Here is a 7,776-nt window from a genome sequence, read left to right as displayed (position 1 = left end):
CCGGTGACCTTTGGGACATGGTTTGACCCCCTATAGGAATGTGCGATCATCATGAAACATTCAGATCACTTACAACTCAATAGATTCTACCTTCTAGTAACGTTTCAGCCTGATTGGACCTTGTTTTCACACAAATGGACCCAGAATGATGTGAAATTGTGCTTTGTGCAACATAATTCTGGGTGCCATTTACAAACCATAAGTGTTAATGACTCCATTCCTTTTTGTGGTTGTAGGGGTTGTTGATTGGAGTACACTAAAACAAACCTGATCTCTCTAGGACATTCAGAAGCCAAGTTATAAGCCCACAAATGTGTAACTGGACTACTTCTTTAAAGTGACACCAGATCTGGTGACCTTTGGGACATGGTTTGACCCCCTTAGGAATGTGCGATCATCATGAAACATTCAGATCACTTACAACTCAATAGATTCTACCTTCCTGTAACGTTTCCGCCTGATTGGACCTTGTTTTCACACAAATGAACACAGAATGAAGTGAAATTGTGCTTCGTTCAACATAATTCTGGGTGCCATTTAAAAACCATAAGCGCTAATGACTCCATTCCTATTTGGGGTAATGGGGGCTGTTAATTGGAGTACTCTAAAAAAAAACCTGACCTCTCTAGGATATTCAGAAGCCAAGTTATAAGCCCACAAAGGTGTAACTGCACTACTTCTTTAAAGTGACACCAGGCCTGGTGACCTTTGGGACACGGTTTGACCCCCTTAGGAAAGTGCTATCATCATGAAACGTTCAGATCACTTACAACTCAATAGATTCTACCTTCTTGTAACGTTTCAGCCTGATTGGACCTTGTTTTCACACAAATGGACCCAGAATGATGTGAAATTGTGCTTCGTGCAACATAATTCTGGGTGCCATTTACAAACCATAAGTGTTAATGACTCCATTCCTTTTTGTGGTTGTAGGGGTTGTTGATTGGAGTACACTAAAAGAAACCTGATCTCTCTAGGACATTCAGAAGCCAAGTTATAAGCCCACAAATGTGTAACTGGACTACTTCTTTAAAGTGACACCAGATCTGGTGACCTTTGGGACATGGTTTGACCCCCTTAGGAATGTGTGATCATCATGAAACGTTCAGATCACTTACAACTCAATAGATTCTACCTTCCTGTAACGTTTCCGCCTGATTGAACCTTGTTTTCACACAAATGAACCCAGAATGATGTGAAATTGTGCTTCGTGCAACATAATTCTGGGTGCCATTTCCAAACCATAAGTGCTAATGACTCCATTCCTTTTTGTGGTTGTAGGGGCTGTTGATTGGAGTACACTAAAACAAACCTGACCTCTATAGGACATTCAGAAGCCAAGTTATAAGCCCACAAAGGTGTAACTGGACTAATTCTTTAAAGTGACACCAGGCCCGGTGACCTTTGGGACATGGTTTGACCCCCTATAGGAATGTGCGATCATCATGAAACGTTCAGATCACTTACAACTCAATACATTCTACCTTCTAGTAATGTTTCCACCTTATTGGACCTTGTTTTCACACAAATGGACCCAGAATGATGTGAAATTGTGCTTCGTGCAACATAATTCTGGGTGCCATTTACAAACCATAAGTGTTAATGACTCCATTCCTTTTTGTGGTTGTAGGGGTTGTTGATTGGAGTACACTAAAACAAACCTGATCTCTCTAGGACATTCAGAAGCCAAGTTATAAGCCCACAAATGTGTAACTGGACTACTTCTTTAAAGTGACACCAGATCTGGTGACCTTTGGGACATGGTTTGACCCCCTTAGGAATGTGCGATCATCATGAAACATTCAGATCACTTACAACTCAATAGATTCTACCTTCCTGTAACGTTTCCGCCTGATTGGACCTTGTTTTCACACAAATGAACACAGAATGAAGTGAAATTGTGCTTCGTTCAACATAATTCTGGGTGCCATTTAAAAACCATAAGCGCTAATGACTCCATTCCTATTTGGGGTAATGGGGGCTGTTAATTGGAGTACTCTAAAAAAAACCTGACCTCTCTAGGATATTCAGAAGCCAAGTTATAAGCCCAAAAAGGTGTAACTGCACTACTTCTTTAAAGTGACACCAGGCCTGGTGACCTTTGGGACACGGTTTGACCCCCTTAGGAAAGTGCTATCATCATGAAACGTTCAGATCACTTACAACTCAATAGATTCTACCTTCTTGTAACGTTTCAGCCTGATTGGACCTTGTTTTCACACAAATGGACCCAGAATGATGTGAAATTGTGCTTCGTGCAACATAATTCTGGGTGCCATTTACAAACCATAAGTGCTAATGACTCCATTCCTTTTTGTGGTTGTAGGGGCTGTTGATTGGAGTACACTAAAACAAACCTGATCTCTCTAGGACATTCAGAAGCCAAGTTATAAGCCCACAAAGGTATAACTGGACTACTTCTTTAAATTGACACCAGATCCGGTGACCTTTAGGACATGGTTTGACCCCCTATAGGAATGTGCGATCATCATGAAACATTCAGATCTCTTACAACTCAATAGATTCTACCTTCTTGTAACATTTCCGCCTGATTGGACCTTGTTTTCACACAAATGAACACAGAATGAAGTGAAATTGTGCTTCGTTCAACATAATTCTGGGTGCCATTTAAAAACCATAAGCGCTAATGACTCCATTCCTATTTGGGGTAATGGGGGCTGTTAATTGGAGTACTCTAAAAAAAACCTGACCTCTCTAGGATATTCAGAAGCCAAGTTATAAGCCCACAAAGGTGTAACTGCACTACTTCTTTAAAGTGACACCAGGCCTGGTGACCTTTGGGACACGGTTTGACCCCCTTAGGAAAGTGCTATCATCATGAAACGTTCAGATCACTTACAACTCAATAGATTCTACCTTCTTGTAACGTTTCAGCCTGATTGGACCTTGTTTTCACACAAATGGACCCAGAATGATGTGAAATTGTGCTTCGTGCAACATAATTCTGGGTGCCATTTACAAACCATAAGTGTTAATGACTCCATTCCTTTTTGTGGTTGTAGGGGTTGTTGATTGGAGTACACTAAAATAAACCTGATCTCTCTAGGACATTCAGAAGCCAAGTTATAAGCCCACAAATGTGTAACTGGACTACCTCTTTAAAGTGACACAAGATCTGGTGACCTTTGGGACATGGTTTGACCCCCTTAAGAATGTGCGATCATCATGAAACGTTCAGATCACTTACAACTCAATAGATTCTACCTTCCTGTAACGATTCCGCCTGATTGGACCTTGTTTTCACACAAATGAACCCAGAATGATGTGAAATTGTGCTTCGTGCAACATAATTCTGGGTGCCATTTAAAAACCATAAGCGCTAATGACTCCATTCCTATTTGGGGTAATGGGGGCTGTTAATTGGAGTACTCTAAAACAAACCTGACCTCTCTAGGATATTCAGAAGCCAAGTTATAATCCCACAAATGTGTAACTGGACTACTTCTTTAAAGTGACACCAGGCCCGGTGAACTTTGGGACATGGTGTGACCCCCTATAGGAATGTGCGATCATCATGAAACGTTCAGATACCTTACAAATCAATTGATTCTACCTTCTTGTAACGTTTCAGCCTGATTGGACCTTGTTTTGACACAAATGGACCCAGAATGATGTGAAATTGTGCTTCGTGCAACATAATTCTGGGTGCCATTTACAAACCATAAGTGCTAATGACTCCATTCCTATTTGGGGTAATGGGGGCTGTTAATTGGAGTACTCTAAAACAAACCTGACCTCTCTAGGATATTCAGAAGCCAAGTTATAATCTCACAAATGTGTAACTGGACTACTTCTTTAAAGTGACACCAGGCCCGGTGAACTTTGGGACATGGTGTGACCCCCTATAGGAATGTGCGATCATCATGAAACGTTCAGATACCTTACAAATCAATTGATTCTACCTTCTTGTAACGTTTCAGCCTGATTGGACCTTGTTTTGACACAAATGGACCCAGAATGATGTGAAATTGTGCTTCGTTAAACATAATTCTGGGTGCCATTTACAAACCATAAGTGCTAATGACTCCATTCCTTTTTGTGGTTGTAGGGTCTGTTGATTGGAGTACACTAAAACAAACCTGATCTCCCTAGGACTTTCAGAAGCCAAGTTATAAGCCCACAAAGGTGTAACTGGACTACTTCTTTAAATTGACACCAGATCCGGTGACCTTTGGGACATGGTTTGACCCCCTATAGGAATGTGCGATCATCATGAAACGTTCAGATCACTTAAAACTCAATTGATTCTACCTTCTTGTAACGTTTCAGCCTGATTGGACCTTGTTTTCACACAAATGGACCCAGAATGATGTGAAATTGTGCTTCGTGCAACATACTTCTGGGTGCCATTTACAAACCATAAGTGCTAATGACTCCATTCCTATTTGGGGTAATGGGGGCTGTTAATTGGAGTTCTCTAAAACAAACCTGACCTCTCTAGGATATTCAGAAGCCAAGTTATAATCCCACAAATGTGTAACTGGACTACTTCTTTAAAGTGACACCAGGCCCGGTGACCTTTGGGACATGGTGTGACCCCCTATAGGAATGTGCGATCATCATGAAACGTTCAGATCACTTACAAATCAATTGATTCTACCTTCTTCTAACGTTTCAGCCTGATTGGACCTTGTTTTCACACAAATGGACCCAGAATGATGTGAAATTGTGCTTCGTGCAACATAATTCTGGGTGCCATTTACAAACCATAAGTGCTAATGACTCCATTCCTTTTTGTGGTTGTAGGGGCTGTGGATTGGAGTACACTAAAACAAACCTGACCTCTCTAGGACATTCAGAAGCCAAGTTATAAGCCCACCATGGTGTAACTGGACTACTTCTTTAAGGTGACACCAATTCCCGGTGACCTTTGGGACATGGTTTGACCCCCTATAGGAATGTGCAATCATCATGAAACGTTCAGATCACTTACAACTCAATAGATTCTACCTTCTTGTAACGTTTCAGCCTGATTGGACCTTTTTTTCACACAAATGGACCCAGAATGATGTGAAATTGTGCTTCGTGCAACATAATTCTGGGTGCCATTTCCAAACCATAAGTGCTAATGACTCCATTCATTTTTGTGGTTGTAGGGGCTGTTGATTGGAGTACACTAAAACAAACCTGACCTCTCTAGGACATTCAGAAGCCAAGTTATAAGCCCACAAAGGTGTAACTGGACTAATACTTTAAAGTGACACCAGGCCCGGTGACCTTTGGGACATGGTTTGACCCCCTATAGGAATGTGCGATCATCATGAAACATTCAGATCACTTACAACTCAATAGATTCTACCTTCTAGTAACGTTTCAGCCTGATTGGACCTTGTTTTCACACAAATGGACCCAGAATGATGTGAAATTGTGCTTTGTGCAACATAATTCTGGGTGCCATTTACAAACCATAAGTGTTAATGACTCCATTCCTTTTTGTGGTTGTAGGGGTTGTTGATTGGAGTACACTAAAACAAACCTGATCTCTCTAGGACATTCAGAAGCCAAGTTATAAGCCCACAAATGTGTAACTGGACTACTTCTTTAAAGTGACACCAGATCTGGTGACCTTTGGGACATGGTTTGACCCCCTTAGGAATGTGCGATCATCATGAAACATTCAGATCACTTACAACTCAATAGATTCTACCTTCCTGTAACGTTTCCGCCTGATTGGACCTTGTTTTCACACAAATGAACACAGAATGAAGTGAAATTGTGCTTCGTTCAACATAATTCTGGGTGCCATTTAAAAACCATAAGCGCTAATGACTCCATTCCTATTTGGGGTAATGGGGGCTGTTAATTGGAGTACTCTAAAAAAAAACCTGACCTCTCTAGGATATTCAGAAGCCAAGTTATAAGCCCACAAAGGTGTAACTGCACTACTTCTTTAAAGTGACACCAGGCCTGGTGACCTTTGGGACACGGTTTGACCCCCTTAGGAAAGTGCTATCATCATGAAACGTTCAGATCACTTACAACTCAATAGATTCTACCTTCTTGTAACGTTTCAGCCTGATTGGACCTTGTTTTCACACAAATGGACCCAGAATGATGTGAAATTGTGCTTCGTGCAACATAATTCTGGGTGCCATTTACAAACCATAAGTGTTAATGACTCCATTCCTTTTTGTGGTTGTAGGGGTTGTTGATTGGAGTACACTAAAAGAAACCTGATCTCTCTAGGACATTCAGAAGCCAAGTTATAAGCCCACAAATGTGTAACTGGACTACTTCTTTAAAGTGACACCAGATCTGGTGACCTTTGGGACATGGTTTGACCCCCTTAGGAATGTGTGATCATCATGAAACGTTCAGATCACTTACAACTCAATAGATTCTACCTTCCTGTAACGTTTCCGCCTGATTGAACCTTGTTTTCACACAAATGAACCCAGAATGATGTGAAATTGTGCTTCGTGCAACATAATTCTGGGTGCCATTTCCAAACCATAAGTGCTAATGACTCCATTCCTTTTTGTGGTTGTAGGGGCTGTTGATTGGAGTACACTAAAACAAACCTGACCTCTATAGGACATTCAGAAGCCAAGTTATAAGCCCACAAAGGTGTAACTGGACTAATTCTTTAAAGTGACACCAGGCCCGGTGACCTTTGGGACATGGTTTGACCCCCTATAGGAATGTGCGATCATCATGAAACGTTCAGATCACTTACAACTCAATACATTCTACCTTCTAGTAATGTTTCCACCTTATTGGACCTTGTTTTCACACAAATGGACCCAGAATGATGTGAAATTGTGCTTCGTGCAACATAATTCTGGGTGCCATTTACAAACCATAAGTGTTAATGACTCCATTCCTTTTTGTGGTTGTAGGGGTTGTTGATTGGAGTACACTAAAACAAACCTGATCTCTCTAGGACATTCAGAAGCCAAGTTATAAGCCCACAAATGTGTAACTGGACTACTTCTTTAAAGTGACACCAGATCTGGTGACCTTTGGGACATGGTTTGACCCCCTTAGGAATGTGCGATCATCATGAAACATTCAGATCACTTACAACTCAATAGATTCTACCTTCCTGTAACGTTTCCGCCTGATTGGACCTTGTTTTCACACAAATGAACACAGAATGAAGTGAAATTGTGCTTCGTTCAACATAATTCTGGGTGCCATTTAAAAACCATAAGCGCTAATGACTCCATTCCTATTTGGGGTAATGGGGGCTGTTAATTGGAGTACTCTAAAAAAAACCTGACCTCTCTAGGATATTCAGAAGCCAAGTTATAAGCCCAAAAAGGTGTAACTGCACTACTTCTTTAAAGTGACACCAGGCCTGGTGACCTTTGGGACACGGTTTGACCCCCTTAGGAAAGTGCTATCATCATGAAACGTTCAGATCACTTACAACTCAATAGATTCTACCTTCTTGTAACGTTTCAGCCTGATTGGACCTTGTTTTCACACAAATGGACCCAGAATGATGTGAAATTGTGCTTCGTGCAACATAATTCTGGGTGCCATTTACAAACCATAAGTGCTAATGACTCCATTCCTTTTTGTGGTTGTAGGGGCTGTTGATTGGAGTACACTAAAACAAACCTGATCTCTCTAGGACATTCAGAAGCCAAGTTATAAGCCCACAAAGGTATAACTGGACTACTTCTTTAAATTGACACCAGATCCGGTGACCTTTAGGACATGGTTTGACCCCCTATAGGAATGTGCGATCATCATGAAACATTCAGATCTCTTACAACTCAATAGATTCTACCTTCTTGTAACATTTCC

The sequence above is a fragment of the Nothobranchius furzeri genome, chromosome 6, assembly GCF_043380555.1.
Source record: "Nothobranchius furzeri strain GRZ-AD chromosome 6, NfurGRZ-RIMD1, whole genome shotgun sequence".
Taxonomy (NCBI): domain Eukaryota; kingdom Metazoa; phylum Chordata; class Actinopteri; order Cyprinodontiformes; family Nothobranchiidae; genus Nothobranchius; species Nothobranchius furzeri.
This window is presented reverse-complemented; position numbering follows the sequence as displayed.